This window comes from Mirounga angustirostris, unplaced genomic scaffold (assembly GCF_029215605.1).
Source record: "Mirounga angustirostris isolate CCGP_5_RB_7025 unplaced genomic scaffold, mMirAng1.0.hap1 SCAF_6, whole genome shotgun sequence".
NCBI lineage: Eukaryota > Metazoa > Chordata > Mammalia > Carnivora > Phocidae > Mirounga > Mirounga angustirostris.
In genome coordinates this window covers 84,522,225-84,544,548 of record NW_026991714.1, presented here as the reverse complement: position 1 = coordinate 84,544,548, position 22,324 = coordinate 84,522,225, and the positions used below count along the sequence as shown (strand labels likewise).

The 22,324-nt window shown below is 45.5% G+C and overlaps 1 protein-coding gene across 6 annotated transcripts in view; it reads right to left on the bottom strand.

The window, feature by feature from the left end:
- Positions 1-19,843, bottom strand: part of SIPA1L2 (signal induced proliferation associated 1 like 2) — a 216,828-nt gene extending 196,985 nt beyond the window's left edge. For 4 of the 6 annotated variants that reach the window (XM_064594625.1, XM_064594628.1, XM_064594624.1 and 1 more), the window contains exon 1: positions 19,592-19,843. The gene's annotated coding sequence lies outside the window, so the exon portion shown is untranslated. Of the gene's footprint in view, positions 1-18,764; positions 19,542-19,591 lie in introns of those variants that run through there. The other 2 variants (XM_064594630.1, XM_064594627.1) reach the window with 2 other exon arrangements.
- Positions 19,844-22,324: the final 2,481 nt, after the last annotated feature.

Genomic DNA, 22,324 nt, shown 5'->3' with positions numbered 1-22,324 from the left:
AAATGGCCAGTGGGGGCCTACTGCAGAAGACAGATCACCTGCCATTGGTACCAGTGACTCCAAAATAATAGAAATAAAACGTGGGCTGGAATCCACAGGATTGTGCCCAGTTTTCAGTATCATCCCTTCATCTACCCCTTAGCACAGCCTTAGCCATTTATATGGTCCTCCTATTTAAATAATAATAATAATAATAATAATATGTTTGTATTTTGGTACTATCAGGCAACTCAAGTCAACACAGCTTTTCCTCTATATGCAGCACACCCATATCTCATGCAATACTACACACACGAGGTAGTCTGTGTGCAGGGGAGAGCTGACCAGCACTCCAGGTAAAGAGACCTGGGGGCCAGAAATACTCACCTAGTGTCGGGCAGGCCAACCCGGCCAGAGGGACTATGACATTCCATTGCACTGGCTTAAATTCACAGAACAAAAATAAATCTTGTAAGAACTTCCTTATCTAGCCACCTCCTTACTGCATGTCAGTCTTCAGGACAACAAACACATTATCTAACACTAATCCACAGCCCCCACTTTAAAGAAGAGGCAGCTGTTAAAAAAAGGGGGGGGACCTCTTTTCCAATGGTTTGTATTCCACAATTTTAACCTTGCTCCTCTGAAAGCTAACTCAGGATAACCACCCATATCAAACTACCTGGAAACCAGCTTGGAAGTTGAACGCGTGCAGTAGGTGACGTGAGTAGTCATGATCATTAGGAAGGTATTACGATGTGATACTTCATAGTTAGTTGTCAAATGTAACACAAAAGTATACAAAATCCCTTTTGTTCATTAAAACACAAGGGTGGGCCTGGCCACCAATGACAGATCAAAGAACAATTTTGAAATACATCATCTGTTTACTTTTAGATAAAAGTTATGTCCATCGACAGATGAATGGATAAAGAAGAGTGGTATATATATACAATGGAATATTATGCAGCCATCAAAAGGAGTGGGATCTTGCCATTTGCAATGACGTGGATGGAACCGGAGGGTGTTATGCTGAGCGAAATAAGTCAATCAGAGAAAGACATGTATCATATGACCTCACTGATATGAGGAATTCTTTTTTTTTTTTTTAAAGATTTTATTTATTTTTCAACAGAGAGAGAGACAGTGAGAGAGGGAACACAAGCAGGGGGAGTGGGAGAGGGAGAAGCAGGCTTCCCGCGGAGCAGGGAGCCCGATGCGGGGCTCGATCCAGGGACTCCAGGATCATGACCTGAGCCGAAAGCAGTCGCTTAACCAACTGAGCCACCCAGGCGCCCCATGAGGAATTCTTAATCTCAGGAAACAAACTGCGGGTTGCTGGAGTGCGGGGTGGAGTGGGAGGGATGGGGTGGCTGGGTGATAGACAGTGGGGAGGGTATGTGCTATGGTGAGCGCTGTGAATTGTGCAAGACTGTTGAATCACAGATCTGTACCTCTGAAACAAGTAATACAATATATGTTTAAAAAAATGCTATATAAATTGAACTTGCTGAAAGTGCTTTAAAATCTCTTCTTCCATTTCCATCCAAGTGCCTCGTGTCAGAGGGTCTCTCTGAAATGAGCATTGTTAAAACAGAACACAGAAACTATTTAGATACATATTATCCCCCGGAAATAGCATGTCATCAATCTGACCCTGATTAATTAATAAGCAAGAAGCAAGCAAGCTCACTTATCACATTACAATCTCTAAAAATAGTTGACCCTTGAACAGCATGAGTTTGAACTGCATGGGTCCACTTATTTTTCGATACAGTACAGTACCATAAATGTGCTTTCTCTTCCTTATGATTTTCTTAAGTTCATTTTCTTTTCTCTAGCTTACTTTACTGTAAGAATATAGTATTTAACACATACAACATACAAAGTAAGAGATCATTGGTATAGGTAAGTCTTCTGGGCTATTAGTAGTTAAGTTTGGGGGATTCAAAAGTTACATGTGGCTTTTTGACTGGGCAGGGGGTCAGCGCCCCTAACCCCCACATTATTCAAGGGCCAACTCTTCTGATACACGTGGTATTTGTTCAAAATGTATTATGAGCATTTAGTATGAGGAACTGCTCTTTTACTCGTAATTGTTATTCGGTTACAACTGCAGAATAAAGTTATGCATGTAACTATGACTCATTAAGCTCCCATTTCATAATCCCAGTGAACAAACTGCACAATTCTTTAAATGCTTTTCTTCCTTCCTATATTTTGTTTATTGTGATCACATTATAGGAATGTAATTTTATGTGTTAAGTCTAATAATAAAAGCTTAGGCTCTTTTATTTTGTGTCTCTTTAAGCTCTGATAGTACCCACGTCAAGAAGAGAGTAAACTCAGGGTGATCAAAGATGTCAGGGAGGTCGCGTCCTTGATAATTTTTGTAGTTTTTGTTGAATGAAATACTTAAGAAATTATACTAAGAGATCTTGACAGACAGTACAACATTTGTAAGCTTTCTACTACCTGTCCCCAAGTCTAAATAAACAAACAAAACAGCACACACCACACTGATGGCCACAAATCCTGGCGCCTACACAAAACACCAGCCCCTAGACTAGCTCAGAGATCAGTCTTCCTCGGGGCACCATCTCAACATCTCTCTCCTTAAGTCTGAATTCACCAGAATGCCAGCGTAGGTGCCTGATAAAAGTAGAATACAGTGAATACATAAAGTGAAACAGAATAAGGTAATACAACGGGGCAGGAAGTGGGTGGGTAGGGGGAACCCCTCTGTCGAGACAGTAACTTTAACTCACAGCTCACAGTTCTACAATGAGTTAAAAAAAAAAAAAAATTCTATATGGTCTAAGAGTAAGCCCAAAGCACAGAGGGCCATGGATGCTCTGTGACCTTGGGCTCTTCAATCAGAATGAGCTCCTAATGAGCAGCAGTGCCACACTGTAAATGCACTTACCAATGTCAAAACTCCAAAAGGTATTACTGACAATATTAATATTCCTATAAGACCTTTAATATTATGTTTAAAAAAAAAAAAGGTATCCTGATGGTAAAGCCTGCGGAAGTCCCACACAAGAAGTAAAAAGCAAAGTTATAGATGTTCTCTAGCAATCTCTCACTTTTTTTATGGAATCAAGAGGAATACCTCCAGGTGTCAAAGGTGAAGCTGTCTTCCAACATTTCTGGAAATTACTTGGAATTGAAACATTCAGAAGAATGCAGCAAAGATTCAAAACTTGTAAACAGGGAGGGCTGAGCTCTCAGGAGGACTTGGCCTTGGGGCCGAGGTGGGAGCCCACAGGCATTAGGGAAAAACCTAAAGAAAACTGCTTTTCAGGGCCCACTAAGACTACAGTTCTACTTGGCGATGGTCCAAAATGTGTTCCAGTGCCTCAGTAATTAAAACAACAACAACAACAACAAACTGGAACCCTACTATAAAGAGACCCTACTATAAAGACAAGATCAGAAGGATCAGGCTTTTGGAAACCTCCAATTAAGTTATATAATCCAAGAACAAAAAAGATATAATGACAAAAAATAAAATAAAATAAAACTTCTTGGTGTAGGTCAGACTAGTTCGTCTCGATTCAGGGAGCCCAGAATATGATCTCTCAGGTGCTATGTGCTTTTCTTTTGAATCCCAAGAACATGCCCAGCATCTGAGCAACAGGAAGGGCCAAGGAGTTTCTGAGCACAACAGTCAAAGAATCACCCAGAGGAGTAGAGGCACGGGCCAGCAGATCTCTGAGTCCAACGATAACAGAGAACAGTGGGAGGGTGCTGTGTAAAAACCACTTCTAGGATGATTATTAGAATATTTGCAATTTCTTTGGCATCTCCTCTCCCCTCCCCGTGAAGACATGACCCCTGAGAAACCTCCTCTAGAAGCATTCCCGTTTTCCTTCAAACCAAACAAATGAACTTAATACGTGAAATGCAGTCCCATGCTCCCTGCGAGGGCCGCCGAATACTTCACATAACAGCGAGAGCAGAGATGTTCTTTTGGTTTTGGTTGGGTTGATGGAATAGTGAATTTATAAGGGCAAAGGCCAATGTAAACGTTTACCCGTTGAGGGAAAGTCAAAGCACACACCTTTTAGTAGCAGGTTAGTACGGGATTTAATCAGACACCAGTAAATCACCGGGCCCGTTTCCCTCCCTTACACGTTAAGTTTAGTATTTCAGTTAAGATAGAGACACCGTCCTTAGAATTTATATACACTTGATCTAGCTGATTAAGTTCCACACTGCTCTTTTGTTCACTACAAACAAAAAGATGTAAAAAAAAACAAACAAAAACCTTCCAAACTGCCACAGTGAGTTGAAAACATACCATCTGCAGCGGCTTAGCTATGGCTCCTGCCCCCAAATCATCTGAAAGGCTCAAGAAATGCTCCTCTTCTCTCAAAGTCATCCTTAGCAGCTGTGTTCTTATCGCTCGGGAGGTTCCCTGACTCCTTCCATGCTTAAATTATTGGCAAAAATTAGCAAAATCAGCATAACCCATCTGTAACATCCTGAGCAGATAGCAATCGGGAGGAAATGAATTATCAAAATGCCATGAAACTCCTGTGAAAAAGAAAAACCATTCAGCCTTTTCATCCTTAAAACAATGTTAAGCGTCATTTATGTCAAGCAAGAGATCCCCCCCCCTTTTGTTAGTCCAAAATGACAAATGCAACTGAATCACTCCATTTTCGCTCTTTTGCAGACCTTCACTCAAGATCGTGAACAGTCCCAACCTCGGGAAAAAGCTCAGATCCAAAGCTGGATATGGTCCCCTCAACAAGGAGCAAGTGAGCAGCAGAAGGAAGTCTTTTCTCTCAAACATTTTGAAGAAAATAAACTCACGTTCAAAGCACATTCTGGATGTTACGAGGTGGCCCTCTGGAAGGAATTTATTTTATTTGTTATCCCCAGGATTACTCTACACAGGCTTGGAAACTCACAGGATAACTCTAGAAAACACAACATTCAGAACCCAGACATGGCGGCCACCCTCCACCTCCACACCCTTGGCACCCAAGGTGCACTGAGCTTGCCCGCTTGAGCCCAGACAGACTCACAATCTGCTCCACATGGTGTCCAAAGCAGCCACTTGGACCCATCAGACTGTCACTTCAAGAGTCTTTCGAGGTGCTGGCAGATAGTGTGTTCTTTGGGGGCGAAAGCATTGTAATATTAGCTCACAAGATAGGCGAGGAAATCACACGCACAACTGTTTCCTGACGATCTGCCCCATGACCCCATCACAGCCCCTCTCCGAGTGGGAGATGGCCCTTGGACTCCATGGACTCCAATGGAACTTCCTCCTGAATGGCATGCAGGCTGGAGCACCCTGCAGTCATTCAAAGGGTTTCTGCTCCCAAGAAACCCTCTAGCTCCAGAATAAATGATTTCCATTATTCCATTCATCAAGTGTCTCTTAAGCCTTCTATTATGAGTCTGCATTTTAAACAGGGGACGAGGTCCTTTATTACATCCCCTAATCCATGTCCCCAGAAACATTTCTTTCAGAGTTACAGAATCTGTCTGCAATCTCATTATTAGTAGACTTTATCCTCCCTTCCTCCACCCAGAACTAAACTGCACTTTAAGGCAGCACTGCCTCCCATTAGGAAAAAAAAAAAATCTGCTGAGAGAAATATTATTAGAAGATCTACTACATTTCCAGAAGGCGAGTGCTGTAAGACCAACCCCCATGTCTGCCTACTCACCGCTGTAACCTGAGTCCCTCCCTAGAACTGTGTCTGGCACAGAAGAGCATGCAGTAAGTATGGGACAAATGAAGCAAGAAACCTAAGCACCCACTGTACCATGGGCAGGGCCAACGCTGCAGTCCTGGAACAGAAGCGCATGCACAGTCACAACACTGCCTTCATTCCCCAGCACCCCCCGAAGTTAGGTGCGGTCGTCCAGGTGCTCCGTCTCTTTTCAGCAAGCCTGAGTACAGACATGCCCAGCAGGCTTCACCCCGCCATGAGGCCAAGGCCCTGAGGTGGAGAAACAAGATGGAAGGAACCCGGGTCCATGCATGTCAGAGTTGTGCAGCCCATCTATCCAGACGGTGGAAAGAAGCCAGCTTATCTCTTGTCTAAACGTGCATTACGGAATCTCTTTTAAAGCAGGTAGAACTCCCTAACCCACACAGCCCTCAAGAAAAATCTTCACACACTGATAGCATACTTTTAAAAATAACAACAACAAAACAAAAAACAAAACAAAACATTAAACCAGTACTGCTGATGAAAACTTATTAGTTCGTTTCTAGCTAGAGAGGTTCAGCAACTTGGAGCTTCAGTAAAAGTGGGCAGAGCAAAAGGCACAGTTAATTAAATCTAGCATTTTCTTTTTTAAGTCAGCTAGTATTTTATTTTACTAGCCAGTATCCCCTCACCATAGGTGATTTAAAAATCTCCTAATTTTTTAGGTTTCGTTGGTTAGTCTCCTCCAGTCATAAAACTGAACTCGGGAAATTTTAGCTTTAATAATTTATTGCATTTGAACTAGAAATTATCCCTCAGAGATGCCTTACAAAATCTTCTTTATGTCAAACCTCTCAGAAGTTAATCACAAAGGTAAGAACAGACTTTGCAAAAAAAATATATGGATTTTCATATTTTCTTTTACCTAAAATTTTCCAAGTAGCACACACAAGTAAATGGTCCATGTGTTGATCCAACTCTTCAGAAGCAAGGGGGCTCAGCTGAAAGCTTCCCACCAGCCTGAGCCCCCTCTGCGGCAAGTGTCTGCAAACTGAATGAAGATACGCCTGGTTTCCCGAACATATGGGTGGGATGTAAGAAGAGACCCAGTTAGAAAATGGCCAAATTAAGTGTAGAAATCACATCCCTGTTCACAAAGGGGAAGATGGGACTTAAGAAAAATATACAAATACCTGCAAGAAATTGCTCCTAAAATCACTTGACAATATGACCTTCCAAAAGGGCCCGTGACCAAGGCGAAGCTAAAGCCAGCCTGGCACTGTAATATATTTAAAAGCATATGACAAAGTAGGAAGACATTATGTTAAGCAAAGAAGCCTTGCACAAAAGAGTATATACTGCATAATTCCATTTATATGAGGTTCAACACAGGCAAAACTTATCTATGGCAAAGAAAAAAAATTAGAACACTGTTGCCCAGGATGGGGGTTGTCAGGGAGGGGGAAGTAAGCTGATGGGGAAGGGGTAGGAAAGAACCTTCTGGGGTGGTAGGTAGATCCTAACAGAAGTATGAGTTAAATGGGTGTATGTCTTTATTGACACTCATAGTGATACACTTAAAATGTATGCATTTCATTTTATAAATTTTACCACAAAAAAGAAATCAAAAGTTTTAAACTCATTTATGATATGTACGTGGATGTGTTTAGTGGAAGTATACTGATGTGTGCCACTTATTTTAAAATGCATCCCCCAAAACAGACTGATGGATAGATATGCATACAGATATACATACAGCAAATAGAGTAAAATGTTAACACCTTCCACAACCTAGGTGGTGGATATATGGTGTCCACTGTAATACATAAATCTTACAACTCATCTGTATGTTTGCAAAACTGTATGATAAAAATCTGAGGGCAAGTACATGGAGATTATGTTGCGATCTCTTGTTTTAGAGTTTAAAGGAGAATGCAAATCTTACCCAGCACTTACTACAACTTCATGGCACTTAAAAGGGAAGGTGAGGGATGCCTGGGTGGCTCAGTCAGTTAAGCACCTGCCTTCTGCTCAGGTCATGATCCCAGGGTCCTGGGATCAAGTTCAGCAGGGAGCCTGCTTCTCCCTCTGCCTGCCCCTCCCCCTGTTTGTGCTCTCTCTCTCTCTGACAAATAAATAAATAAAATCTTAAAAAAAAAAAAAAAGTAAAGGTGAGCTCAAGCAACAGAGCATGGACAGCAACTTAACACACAACCCAGAGAGACCCCTGTGGGGGACGAGTGCTCCCCAGGGTAAGTGCTCACTGTGCACAGCCATGCTTCCCAAGCCTGCTGCCTCGGTTTAAAATTTTGATTACTCAGAATAATTTTCAAATAAATCGCTTTGGTAAATCAATTACCAAAAGTTATAAATTCCTAAAGTCTTAAAACACGTGACCTTGAATTGCAACTGTAATACTGTGCGTATATTTTCCGGACAAACAACTGAAACAGAGTCAGTAATTTTATACCAAAACACCAGGGTCAACAGACACAAACTTCTAGCTATAAACTAAACAAATCCTGGGGATGTAATGGACAGCTCGGGGTCATAGCAAATAATGCTATATAGTATATTTGAAAGTTGCTAAGACAGTAGATCTTCAAAGTTCTCATCACACACACAAAAAACAATTTTGTAACTAGACTTATTGTGGTGATCATTTCACAACACATAGAAATGTCAACTGTTATGTTGTACTCCCGAAACTAATACAATGTTATCTACTATTCCTCAATATTTTTTTTTAAAAAAGCACATCATTTACTTTCTATATTTTTTCCTCCAGGTTTATGACACACTCCATAATCTTTAAAAAATTCCAATGGGTGGGGGGGACACATCAGATTGACTATCTTACACGACAGACAACTCAACCACTGTGTCAAAAATACGGTCCATCTCTTCTCCTTGATGTTGCTTTTATCATAAAAATCCACTTGGGGAGTTGCAAAACCTAAACCAGGCAAGGAGGCAAGTTTCGCTTCCAGCAGAGTGAGGTGTGGACAAGACGGGGGTCCAGTGAACAACCAAGGGACAGTTTTATTTGCATTCGCTGGTCCCTGCAGAGCCACGACCATCACTGCACACAGGGGCCCCGCATGGAGAATTCAAATCCCAACCATGTTCCGAAGCGTAACTCGAGGCCTGCCTTCTAGAATGTTCTCCTGACTAAGCAAACCCCTCCCCCGCCCCCCCCCGACTCTCGGCAGCCCATGGAGCCTTCGGCTGAAAAAGCTGCAGTGCCTGTCCATCCCAGGGTCTCCTCCACGGGCACTTTTCTCACCCACCTGACACGCGGCCAGAACACCGACGGGAGAATGGGTGAGCAGCTCATCCCCCAATAATTAGGCAGCCCGCTGCCTTACACAATAGGGCCTACCTGTTAAAGCAGCCTCTTAAACGTCTGAATCAGTCACAGGAGGAAGTGTGATTCGAGGACAACCAGAAGGGCCCCCTCTGAGGCCGGAAGTGCTGTGAGTCAGTGAATTTGCTGGCTGGGCCAGCTGCTCACCTGGGGCACGGGAGGGGATGAAGTCACAAGCCCCGGCCCTCAGGGGCCTCACACCCCAGGGCGCCTCCTGCTAACTGGGAAATCGTGGAAGGCCAGCACTGAAACAGACCTGGAGGTTGTGTGGCTCACGTCCTTACTTTCAAATGGGATTATACTCACTGTCCAGGAAGCTCAGTGGGGTGGACATGGCCACAGAACCCCTCCTCACCCCTGCAATAGCCAGAAAATTCTACTCTGGGGCTCTTCCATACAGTGCTCCAAGTGGCTTTCCAAAAATTATCATCTTGCTCCTCGGTTTTCCCTTTTCCAGAAAAGGAGAAGGCGGAAGCAGCTCAGCGATAAACCGGCCCAGCGCTCGCAGGCAGAGCAAGGAAAACATGAGAATGTTGTCAGCGGGCTGCCCTAGGGAAGGCGGAAGCCTCTATTTACACTTGCCTCCATCCTCAACACCTCCCACGGCCAAGTGTACTGGGAGACGGATTTGTTGACAGAGTGACAAAGAAAATAGTGAGATTCCAGGCGGTGTCTCCTGCAGCCCCGCGAGGGCCCTGCTCCCCAGCACTCCTCACCTCCCGGCGATGCCAGGCTTGGAGGATGGGTCTGGAAAGCTCCACGCCACCAGACGTACAGTGACTGCAGTCACCAGACATCACCCCGATTTAACTGCCCTAAAATTAGCAGTCGGAGCAAAGTAGTGACTGCAGTGATTTCGTCAGAGCCCTCCAGGCTGGCCAGCTGCCAACTTTAAACAAACCGTCCTGCTTTCTCTACCAGGGAAACAATATTTTGGAAGAGAGCCAGCCGAGCATTTCAGCCAATGTTCCAATGTCAGCTTTGCTATTAATGCTTTATAATTCAATGACAAGGTGAACAGAGTCTGTATGGGCTACATCTGCAAGGGGGTTCTTCTCTTTGTTGTAAGCACTTATTCTTTGGGTGAGTAAAGTGCTGTGGATGAATCCTTTTAAATATTTAAATGCCTGAAATTTATTTAGGGATTCACATTCAACTGGCTCAAACAAAGATTATGCAAATCTGGCAAAGTATACATGCAAAACAAAAATTGTTTTCCTCTTATACTTCTTTTAATCTTGGCAAAGGCACAGGAGCTCAAGAAATGTTCCACTCACTTCCCAACAAAGGACAGATAAACAGATTCAATCGGCTACCCCACCACAAATTACAACATTTCTAATTAATAACAGGTGATCCACTGGCTGATAGAACGGGGCATTTGTCAGATGCGTCAGCCTAACCCTGGGCCACCTATTCTCCCCTTTTCAGGGACAACTGGTTGGATTCCACCATTCTCCTGGGCATGCACCTTCTTTACTTCCTCCCTCTTGCATTTACTCCTTCCACGATCCCTGGAAACAAATGGTTATTCCAGGCAGCTGGGAAGAGAGGAAAGGGCACTGTTTTTGGAGCAAAGAGACCGGGTTTAAAGTCGAAGATTAAGAAGACTTGGAAGAGCATGTGTTCTCTCCATAAGCCTTAGTTTTTGTGTCACTGAAAGGGGGTCATCCCATCAGCTCAAGGTTCTTGGTAAGTATGTGAGAGAAAACCAAGGAAAGTTCACCACAATCACTGTTTTTGCATTAATTTTGAAGAATACCCCTCCCCAATTCTTTATTCCGTTCCTAAGTCAAAAACATTGGTCTCCATCACTCACTCTTACTATCACACGAAAGTTTTTAAATAGGAAAACAGATGCATTATTCCCAGCAAATGACTTCCAATGACCTCAAGTAAGCAAAATCGGTTGGTCAATGAGGTGATTTTACTATTATTCAGCTGAGTCTCTCAGTCGTACCTCAAATTTCCTCACAGCACATCTTCACACAGATTTACCCAAACAGGAGTTAGAATGACAGCCCTCTGAATTCCTGAATACTATATCAGGATATTCAAGATGAAAGACTTTAATGCTTACTGAACGCCTACTATATTTAAGGCATAAGTAACTCTCATGCACTTTGCAAACCTCAGAAGTGCTAGGTCAACAAGAGATATATGAGGTTTCAAAAGTCCTTTGTCTCCTCTAGAGATGATCGTGGCTAATGAACTGACAGGTGAAAGTCTACAGGTGACTCTGCACAATTCAGAAACCATGTCTTTCCAGTCATGTTTAATAATGAGCCCAAACCAGGGTTAAGTGAACTGCAGCCTCATCGGATTCTAACAGGGCTGTGCACTTGAGACTCTGAAACCTGGGAAAGCTGCAGACCACACTCTCTCATGGAAAGAAGGCCATCCCTAGGGTGCCCCAGATCCCAGGACCATGCCCGGGCTACCAAGGTCCTCATGGAAGAGATGGACCTTGGCTCTCACAACCTTCAGGAACTACTTCTCCACTTCTACCAGTTCGGTATCAAAGTCCAATCACAGGTCATCTCAAATGCCCTGGAAAAGATTTAAAATGAAGTATGAAAGGTTGTTTAGATAGGCCATTTACAGAAGAAATCATCAGAACTTTTTCGGCAACACTACTTAAAGCTCAACAAAAGCCAAGATACACACTTGGTTCATGTTTAAACCCATGGCTCTCCATCATTCCTTTAACAAATACTTATTTGCTAAGAGCCTATTATGTGGCAAAATCCATGGAAATACAGGCAAGACAGGAGTGAACCAGAAATGGCCCTCCCATTTGGCTCCTATGTCTTACCGAAGTGAGACAGAAGATAAACATATAACAATGAAGGTACAATACTGGGGGTGCCTGGCTGGCTCAGTCGGTAAAGCATGTAACTCTTGATCTCAGGGTCGTGGGTTCAAGCCCCACATTGGGTGTGGAGCCTAACTGAAAATTACACACACACACACACACACACACAATATAACATCAGGCAATCGTAAGTGCTACAGATTAAGGTCAAGCAGAGTACAGGAGAGCAGAAAGTACAAAGGAAGGAGGATGAGGTGGGAGGTGCTAGTTCAGAAGGTCGGCCTCAGCACCAGGGGCCCTGGAGAGGCTGGGTGGCTAGTCTCCCTAACTCCCCCGCAGGAGGGGCTGGTTGCGCCACAGTTCTAGCCAGTGACACACACAGGCAGAACTGTACTATTAATCTGTACTTTTAAATACGTTCTTACTCTTCAGGGGCGCCTGGGTGGCTCAGTCGGTTACGCAACCGACTCTTGATCTCAGCTCAGGTCTCAATCTCAGGGCCCTGAGTTCAAGCCCTGCAATGGGCTCCACTCTGGGTATGGAGCCTACTTAAGAAAAAAATTGTTCTCTCGGGGCACCTGGGTGGCTCAGTCGTTAAGCGTCTGCCTTCGGCTCAGGTCATGATCCCAGGGTCCTGGGATCGAGCCCCACATCGGGTTCTCTGATCAGCAGAAAGCCTGCTTCTCCCTCTCCCACTCCCCTTGCTTGTGTTCCCTCTCTTGCTGTGTCTCTCTCTGCCAAATAAATAAATAAAATCTTAAAAAAAAAAAAAAAAAAGAGGGCGCCTGGGTGGCTCAGTTGGTTAAGCGACTGCCTTCGGCTCAGGTCATGATCCTGGAGTCCCTGGATCGAGTCCCGCATCGGGCTCCCTGCTCGGCAGGGAGCCTGCTTCTGCCTCTGGCCCTCCCCCTTCTCATGTGCTCTCTCTCTCTCATTCTCTCTGTCTCAAATAAATAAATAAAATCTTTAAAAAAAAAAAAAAAAAAGAAAAAATTGTTCTTACTCTTCAGAAGTTTCCGGATGAGCAAATGAATTAGTTACATCCCTCTGTCCTGATCGTGGAGCTAGTTTGGGCTATGCGTAATAGTAGGATGGTTCTTCCACAGCTGAGTTGAATCAGAAACGGTCCAAGGAGAACGGTATCCCCCAATACATTATCCCCCCCCCCCAAAAATGAAACCTCTAACTAAGTAACCCATAAACAATTCTGGAAGAGAACAGCCCAAAGTAAAAAAAAAAAAAAAAAAAAAAGTCTTCAAAAAAGGAACAAATACAGTAAACAGAGGGCCCTGTAAGGATAGGGTCTGTCTTAAACTTCTCTTGCAAGATGCTGACAGGCCCCTGAGAAACTGCTTCCAAACAGTCGTGAACTCTAATCCAAGAGGGTGGTAGAGTAAGGGTCTCCAGACTGGGGCCACACATTTTGAAGGGTAACAAAAGAGCCTTTGAAATGCAAAAGGAAATACTCCACTTCTATTTATTTTTAATACCACTCTTCTTAAAATGTATATTTTTATATTTTATAATGTCCATATCTTAGCATGGTACATTTACATGCATACATGTGTATATATGCATATGCACAAATGCACATACACAAATCTATATATATGCAGAGGCATACACGTACAGACATTTATTTAAATAAGTGATTTTGTACAGAAGGGGTATGCACGTTGAAGAAAATTTAGAAAACCTACTACAAGGAAATCACTGTTCTTTGGATTGAGGTATTAAACACTCGACAACAGCTTTTGTCCTTTATGAAAAATGAAAACTGTAATTCCTAAAATTACTTATTAGAAACTTCACTACAAGGGAGACGGTATCCCACAGCTATTTCTGAACCATGTGAATTCCCACTGTTCAACCAGGAATCAAATGCATTATGAAGCCCCCAAGAAGACCGGGAAAGCAATCATCATGCTCACTACCCATGCTACCATGCCCTAAGCACTGCCATCAGAAATGCTTTTTTAAGTCTCCACAAATAGTTCATCGCAGCAGACATAATTTTTTTATTTATCCAAGAGTTCTGACTTTCCACAGTAACAAATTTTAACATTGGCTCTCTACCTAGATTTCCTTACTTATGAGTAACTGAATGCACAACTAAACAGCCTACTTTGGACGACTCTGATTGCTTGAAGAGCTCCACTAACTGGGAGCTTCTTCCAGATTTAGCAAATATGCTGAAGTGAAAAATATGGAGTAATCCAATGGGCAGAGCTCAAGAAGCCCCTCAGGACTAAATATATTCAGGAAATAGGAAGGGAAGAGCATCTACTAACTGATAATCAGAACACTGGGAAAATGGGAAAAGATCATGGTTCTCTTCTCCGCTACCTGAAAGCTATGCAAAATAAAATAATAACCAGCTACAAAATAAGTGTGGAAAGTCCAACAACATTCTGATCTTTCCCACAGTCTTTTTAGTGCCTAAGACCTCCAGGGGTCAGAGGTCACAGTGGGGCCCTATTTTCTAAGTCATTCGGTCAGTCAGTCATTAAACGAATATTTCTTAATCACCAACCATGCAGAGTGAGGTTCTAATTACCAGGGACACACTAAAATTGAACTCATTTCTGTCTTAGGGTAACTTGGGCAGTAGAAGCAGCAAAGGAGGTTTGACATGCTCTCCCAGGACATCTGCATGGAAAAGGCAGAGAAATAGGGGCCAGTTGGTAAGAAATTAGGTACATTAGTAACCTAACTAGAACCAAGACTCCTTGGTTAAAGGAGTACATCTCCTTGTAAACCTGGAAGCTTCCAGAGGCACGACTCATAGTTGAGCCAGTTTAACAATTTCATCAGTGACTTAGGTAGAGATGTATGGAAACCAGTCTGATGTACTCTGCAGACAACATTTCTTTTGGAGAGCTGACAAAGATGCTAAATAACAGAGTCAAATTCCAAGAAGCACCAGGGGTAGAACCAGCTAAAACAAAGCAAAACAAAGTACAATACATGTTAGGTCTCACAATGACATTTGTATAGGAAAGCAAGACGTGGCTAATGGCAGCATGTGATCAAGGACTCAGGGGTTTTAGCGAACAGGAAACTCACGGAGTCTGAGGAGCGTGGCCACCAAAAAAAGTGAATGCGCACTTGGACTCCATCTGGGCAAGCAGACATGCAAAGAGGAAGGAAGGGCACTCCTACTCTGCACAGGTCAAGCTGAGTGGGAAGACTTCAGCTCTGGGTCCAACTTTGACAGGTGTTGCTCAGTGAGTAACTGAAATGCATCTCTAGAAAGATCTGTTCTACAGGCCACCAAGGGAGTAGAAAGCAAATCAACAGGGAGAATTAGATTTCAATGCCACAGGTAAAAAACAGCTTCTAGTAGTCTAAACATCCAAAGGGTGGCGCTCTCCACCCCTTGCAGGCAATGTTCAGGTATTGCTGGAAGACCACTTGTAGAGCATAAAAAGAGATCCGAGCATCACAGAAGGGGTAGTTGGGTTGGGCTGTGACTTCCAAATCCTGGTCCTCAGTGAAGTTTTCACTGGGCGGTGCAAAAGGAAAAAGTATCCGTGTATGGGACGGTACATACGCACGTGTGGGATAATTTTAACAAATGTCCCCTCTGGAGGGGAAGAACCTTCCTGTCTGACAGCATGCATATTCTTTCTTCCTTTTTTGGGGGGTGGGGAAGACGGGGAGTGGGGTATATATCAATATATCTTGATGAAATGCACTGAAAACAGATAGTAACTGTTGTCCTTAATTTTCAATGTTTGTGTGGCAGCATCACATACTGACAAATGGGATGATCCCTAAAATCTGCTTTTGTTTCTGTTTTTTAAATTTTACAGGTGGATGAAAACAAAAAATACAGCAACAATACAGCAAGGAAGGGATAACCTTAAGGACCGTTGTAGTACGGAGATGCTACAGCAACTAGACTCAACTATTGCCTCTTTCCTTCTTTCTTATCACCCCACTTGGCCATACGGCGGGGGGGGGGGGGGGGGAGTATTATGGAATTGGGTTACACTAAATATGAAATTTCTCAAGACAGAGAACCTCTACTGTGGGTCAGATCTGGCTCACTTCAACCACTCTTGGGAACCAAAGCTTATGAATCAAGTCCAGGAAGGACCAAAATAATTTAGCTCTGAAGTTAAGCATTTAAAGTCCTGTTGTATTGTTCTCTTTCCTTTGAAGGGGTCACAGCTAAACGTGATTGGAACAGAAAAGCAATTTCTGAATCACTGATTCCGAGGTAAACCGAGTTCATCAAACCAGTGCCCGTATATAAACACATGATAAGACAACGAAAGAAAAGACAAACTCATGAAAAAATATCAACTATCACCATCAGTCATGTCCATTACTCTAATACCTTTATTTTAAATGTGAAAGAAATCTAATATGTTGGTGCTGAAAGGGATCATGGAAATACTTCATCCAAACTCATTCGTGCCAGGGGGTAGAGGCAGGAAACTAGCTGTTTCTGTCCCTCCTGCCTAACACTCTCCCTATTCTATCACCCTGCAAGGGAATTAGGTACATTCATAGGAGTAGAAAAATCTGGAACATGGTTCCTTGTATTCTTTAGAACTGTACGTCATATCTCATTCAAGTTCAAAACAGAACAAAAACTGCTTTGCTTTTCAGTTAACAACAGTCTAAATTTTCTTCAAATTCAGCATGTCTTTGAAAGGATAGGTAATCCTAAACTGCGAGAACAAGTAGATCGGAAATGCAAAGACTCAATGCCTTCCTCAATCTCAAAAAAAAAAACCAAAAAAACCACCAAAACACCTTGCATTTACCAATTACGGCTGGGATTCCGATGGGAGCAGTACCCACTTAAACACATAGTTCTTTGCAAAGTATGCCGTAAACACAACCCCTTTTAAATTAGCTTTGATGACCAAACATAAACACTTTCAAGCCAGTTTCGATTACCAGACAGTTGCCCTTTCAAGGTAGCTCACTACTATTTCCTCACTTTCAAGAACAGATAGATTATCAAAATGAATAACCCACTACTCCTTTTGCCTCAGGTGAAAAGATCCCCAGGCAGACAGGTGTTTACTAAGCTCAGGTATCAAGGAATCCTTTAAAATACCATTCCAGTCACAAGGGCTGGGGGAAAACAACTTACAAACCCCCAGTACTCAGCTTTAACTAGAGTAAACATCATAAAAGCCAAATAACGGTGCTCTGATAATTCCCCTATCACATTCCATAAAATTAAAGCTCTTTAAGAAAGGCTAGGACTTAAAAAAATAAGCACCTGGGGGGGCCTGGGTGGCTCAGTTGGTTAAGCATCTGACTCTTGATTTCAGCTCAGGTCATGATCTCAGGGTTGTGAGATCGAGCCCCACATCAGGCTCCCTGCTGGGTGTGGGGTCTGCTTAAGATTCTCTCTCCTTGGGGTGCCTGGGTGGCTCAGTCGGTTAAGCGACTGCCTTCGGCTCAGGTCATGATCCTGGAGTCCCAGGATCGAGTCCCGCATCAGGCTCCCTGCTCGGCAGGGAGTCTGCTTCTCCCTCTGACCCTCCCCCCTCTCATGTGCTCTCTCTCATTCTCTCTCTCAAATAAATAAATAAATAAATAAATCTTTAAAAAAAAAAAAAAAAGCATCTGATGAAAAACAGACACTTAAATCAGCTGGGGAAAATCTGCAGCCTGTATCCCAAGGCCAGACGTTCTAACTCCATACCTGCAATTTAGCTCGTATTTTCCAGACCAAATGCTTACACTGCTTCTTACCCAAGTTCATTTCACCCCATCTATAGGTAGCATGTGGGTACTGATAAAAGCTGTTTCTGATTTCATTTCCTACTTCCCAGATGTTTGCTAGAGAGTTTTTTTCCCCCCTTCAGCTATTTATGAATACACTCTAATTTAGAACAAACAAATTCAACATGTCGTATTTTAAGCTGGGCAAGACACACAATAAACGACAGCTATAAAATAAGTCTAAGATATTTCTCCAGCTTATGAACAAGTTTGCCTACCGAGGCAAGATCTGGACAGGCTGCCATGGTCTTGCTTTAGAAAAAAAGGACTAAAAACGTTTAACTGAGAACCTGCTTCTGCTAAAATGGCCAACTACAGGCTACTGTACTTCTCATAAAAGGGGTTGTGCTTAGAAGTGAAAAACCAAGTACCAATTAGGAAGAAAGAAATAGAGATGCCCCTAACACAATCATTGGTATGAATTATGCATATAGACTCCAACTACCTGCATCACTGGAATCTTAGGAAGAATCAATGCTATATCTGTATCCAAAACTCAAGAAAGACTGCACTTTCCCATGAATAATAGTCTTTTATCTGTCTCTGAATCAAGCAGTGAACTACTAAATTAAGCAGTAAACACAGTAAGTGAAAATGCTGTCTAAATACATTCCTCAAATGTATTCCTCAAATAAATCAAAACATGAAACAGACATCCTTAAATTTGTGACTAAAAATGGTGACCAAGTTGTCTCTTGAAATTCCTCTTTAGGAATGCCAGAAGTAATAGGACACCTCTTGAAATCTAGATGTTTGTTTTATAAGGAAGTCATATATTTCAAAGAAAGCAACAGTTCTAGAGATTTTTTTCTCCCATTACTAATTGCAAAACTGGAAAAATTGCCGCCAGGATTGCAGATAGCCAACTCAAAAGCCCAGTTTACTAAATGCCTGTAATAAGAAAGCCATCTAGTGTTAACACTTAGAAATGAAAACTGCAGACAAAAGAGGCAAAGAAAAGAAAAATCTTAGTGACTATTTTGAACTTACTGAGAGCAAACCTATGAGAATCGTCAAGATTCTTTGTTTAAAAAAAAAAAAAAGGCCATCCTTATGACAACCAACTCTAATCTACACAAAATCCAAAACATGCACAATTTTATTTTGACCAAAATCATGTTTTGGTGACCACAATTCCGTGACCAATGCACTTGATTTTTCCAATACTCACGCTGGAGTCATCTTGGGCTGAATTAATTTAACTGAAGCAGGTTAATGATGACAAATATCTCCCAGAGGGGTAATGCCAAGTTGTTTTCTCTTCCCCAGAAGCATCGGCTCTCTCTTGTAGATGATGAACCGAAATTGATTCTTTGGGTTTGTGGCACGGTTGAAAATTAATCTGTAGGTGCTCGTGGGGATACTCCCAGGACGTGGTCAAACTAGCTTTAATAATATAGGGGGACCCAGCAAGGCCCGGGAGCGGAGAATGGAGCGAGGCATGGGACACCGGGGAGGTGGCAGAGCCGTCGGGACCCCGAAGGGAGGTCGCGCCGAGTTGGAAGGGCGCTCGCCCCGGCTCGGGATCTTACAAAGAGGGAGCCGGGCGCCGGCGAGGGCGCGCGCTGGGGGCGCACACCTTCCCGGGGGAATACACCCCGCAGCAAGTTCAGCAAGTCACCCCGCCCGGCGCGCCAGTGCACCGCGTCCGGCAGCCTTTTATCTTTGCTCTTAGGTTAGTCACAGAGGAGTTGCTGCGCACCCAGAGGAGGTCCTCATTAGTGCTCGTGTCACCAAGACGGGAATAACCTTTCTGCCGATCGATAACTTTGAGAGAACGAGCGGCGGCGGCTCCTCTTGCACCCGGGGCTCCGGAGCGCGGGCGCATCTGCCAGCCGGACCCCCGCCCCACGCCCCTGCCCTGCCCCCGGCCGCCGTCAGCCCCCGAAGCAGCCCCTTCACCCCGGGACAGTCCTCGCCGAGGTCGTGCGCGGACACCACACGAAGGCTCCCCGAGCGGATCCCGCCTCGCTCCCCGTCCGCTCGCCCGACACGCACCTCGGAGACGCAGTCCGCCGGGACCTGCTACAGCCCGCGAGCGCGCGGCGGCGCGTACCGGGGCCGCAGCCTCGCCGCCCGCCGCTGCCCGGGGCTGCCCATCGGCCCGGACTCTGCGGGAGGCGGCCGGGACCCGCCGGCTGCGGCTGGAGCTGTCGGCCTGAGCTCGCGCGGGCGGGCGGGCGGGCGGCCGGGGCGGGGGCGCGGCGCTGCTCCTCCTCCTCTATCGTCCTCCTCCCGCTCCGCCTGCTCCTCCCGGGCTCCCGGTCTGCCGCGCCGGCTCCCGACGCCGCCGCCCGCCCGCCCGGCGGCACCGCCCCCCGCCCGCTCTGCGGCCTCCCATTGGCCGCCGCCTGCAGGCCCCCTCGGCCCCGCCCCGCGATTGGGCGCGGGCGCCGTCCGTCCCGCCGCCCCGCGGGGCTCCGGGCTCAGCCGGTGCGCTGTTCCCAGGCCCCGCGGCGCGCGAGAGCGGCGCGTCCCGCAGGGGTTCGGACGCCCTTCCCTGGGAGGGGACTCCGGAGCGCGGGGCCGCGGCGCCCGGCGACCTCGAGGGAGGTGCAGCCTACCTGGACCCGCGCTCTGGGAGGGCCGACGGCGCCCTCCGCGGACTCCTATTACCCCTCTGGCTGAAATAAGTTAAAATCCCCGAGTCCGGCTCCGAGCGGCCACCTCGCGCCGTCGCGACCCTGCCCGGCCCTCCACGCTGAGAGACGCGCCCGCCCGGCGCTCCGGTCCCCGCGCCGCCGGAGTCTGAGTGTCGCCGGCCGAGGAGACACAGCCATTCGCGGGCGTTGCGCGGACACCTGCCCCAAAACGCAGCAGAATCGCCGAGGTCGGCGACAGCCCAGTCGACTGCCTCACTGGGGTCAGCAGAGGACCGCAGGAGGGGCGAGATCCAACTGCGTGCCGGCCTGGGAGGGCGCCCCCGGACCGCCCAGGCGGTGCCCCTACTGTGTGCCGGTCTGGGAGGGGGGCGTCCCAGGACTGCCCAGACGGTGCCCCTACTGTGTTCAGCCCCGGGAGGGCGCCCCGGGACGACCCTGGCAGAGCCGCTGCCCCCAGGGCTGGGGTGGGAGGTGGCACGGAGAAACGTATAAATAAATAGAACGTTAAGACAAGGTCAGGTAGATGCCAGCGCGCAGGAATGCTACGGGGATTAAAACTTTCGGAGCTTGGTGGTGGGTGGGGGGGTCGGGGGAGGTGGGGTTGCTTATGAGGCAAGAAGTCCAGGCGCCCCAGGCCCAGCCCCGAGCCCGCCCACCCCGCCGCCAGGCAATCCTCAACCTAGAGCAGGAATGTTTTTAGGTCTTTATCTGGAGGAGGAGGGAATGAACTTTTTATACCCATCTCTTTCTACTTTCCTAGGAAATGTCGATCACCCAGGAGGAAGCACCACTTGAAACTATTAATATAAATTGTTCCACACTTGAATTGGTTGCTGAAAAATTTAAGGAAGTCTTTTAAGAGAAGACTTTTTTTAAGCTGCGGTGGCATGGGCTCTGCCTAACCAAGGACAGTGGGAGTCCTCTAAGCAGGAGTAGACTGGTGTAGGTGGTCTCTAACATACTTTTCAGCCCCACCATAGCATTTCCTGAGCTGGCTTTTGCAGTGGTGGTAAGCTGGCCCGGCAGTTTCCTGAGACTGGATTCAGGGCTTTCAGTTCCTCTTTCTAGAGGCAGAATTCTTCCTGGAGAGATAAAGTTGTGTGTACTTCCCCATCACAAACACTCCCTAAAACATAACCCTGTGAAAAATTAGAGGGTGTTCCTCTCATGCTGTATTTCTCTGTTATCTAAAGTGTGTACATCTCGTACAATCTTTTATATCCCTTTGTAAAATATGTGTCTAATATATGAGAATGGGTGTAATAAAACAGGTCAGAGAGTGTTACAATGACATGACAAAATTTCTGAGGGCTCCAGGTTTGCTGGGCTTCCCAACTGTTGCCCCGTTATCAGCACTTACAAGATTGTCATTTATTCATTCAACAAACACAATACGGGGACACTGTGATGTTCCAGAAGATGCTAAGAGCAGGGGATCTGAGAACACGTAGGACATGGGCCCTGCTCTTCAGCTCACCGTCTCACAGGTGAGGATCCTCGTACATCGTAGATGCTCTACTAGAGGTATGAACAAAATCCCACAGTAGCAGTCATGGACAGACGTTTCCTGGGGGAGCCGAGGGAGAACATGGTTCCCTTCATAACTCATTATCACAGTACTTCTCAAGCTTCACATCGTTGCTCGTTTCATTGTCTTTCCCACTATTATGTAAGGGCTTAAGGAACAGAACCACGGTTCGCCTGCAATTTGACCAATGGCTCAGATTGTCTCAGTCAGTGGGTTGGCCCTAAGGTGGTTCTTGCTGCTGCAGCTGCAAGTGCCCATTATCCGGATGTGTTCCTTAATGTCCAGTACGGAGCGACCTTATAAGGACGTCTGCCCAGACTCACGATGATGTCAGCCACAATTCTCTTCCTCTCCCACGTTACCATCTTTCTCCTTGTGTTTTGCGAACTAAAACCAAAATAGCTTGGGCCCTTTGGGCCACTACCAAAGTTGGTGGCGTTTTTATAAGTGCTTGTAAGGGACACTGCAGAGTAATCAGCTGTCTGCGTTTATGAAAGCCCGCGAGAGTTTCTGATTTCCCAGGGCCCCAGGTCACATGCAGCCCTCCCTTGTCACCATGTCCCCGGCTTCAGGAGACATATACTGAGCCCCTTTGCCATG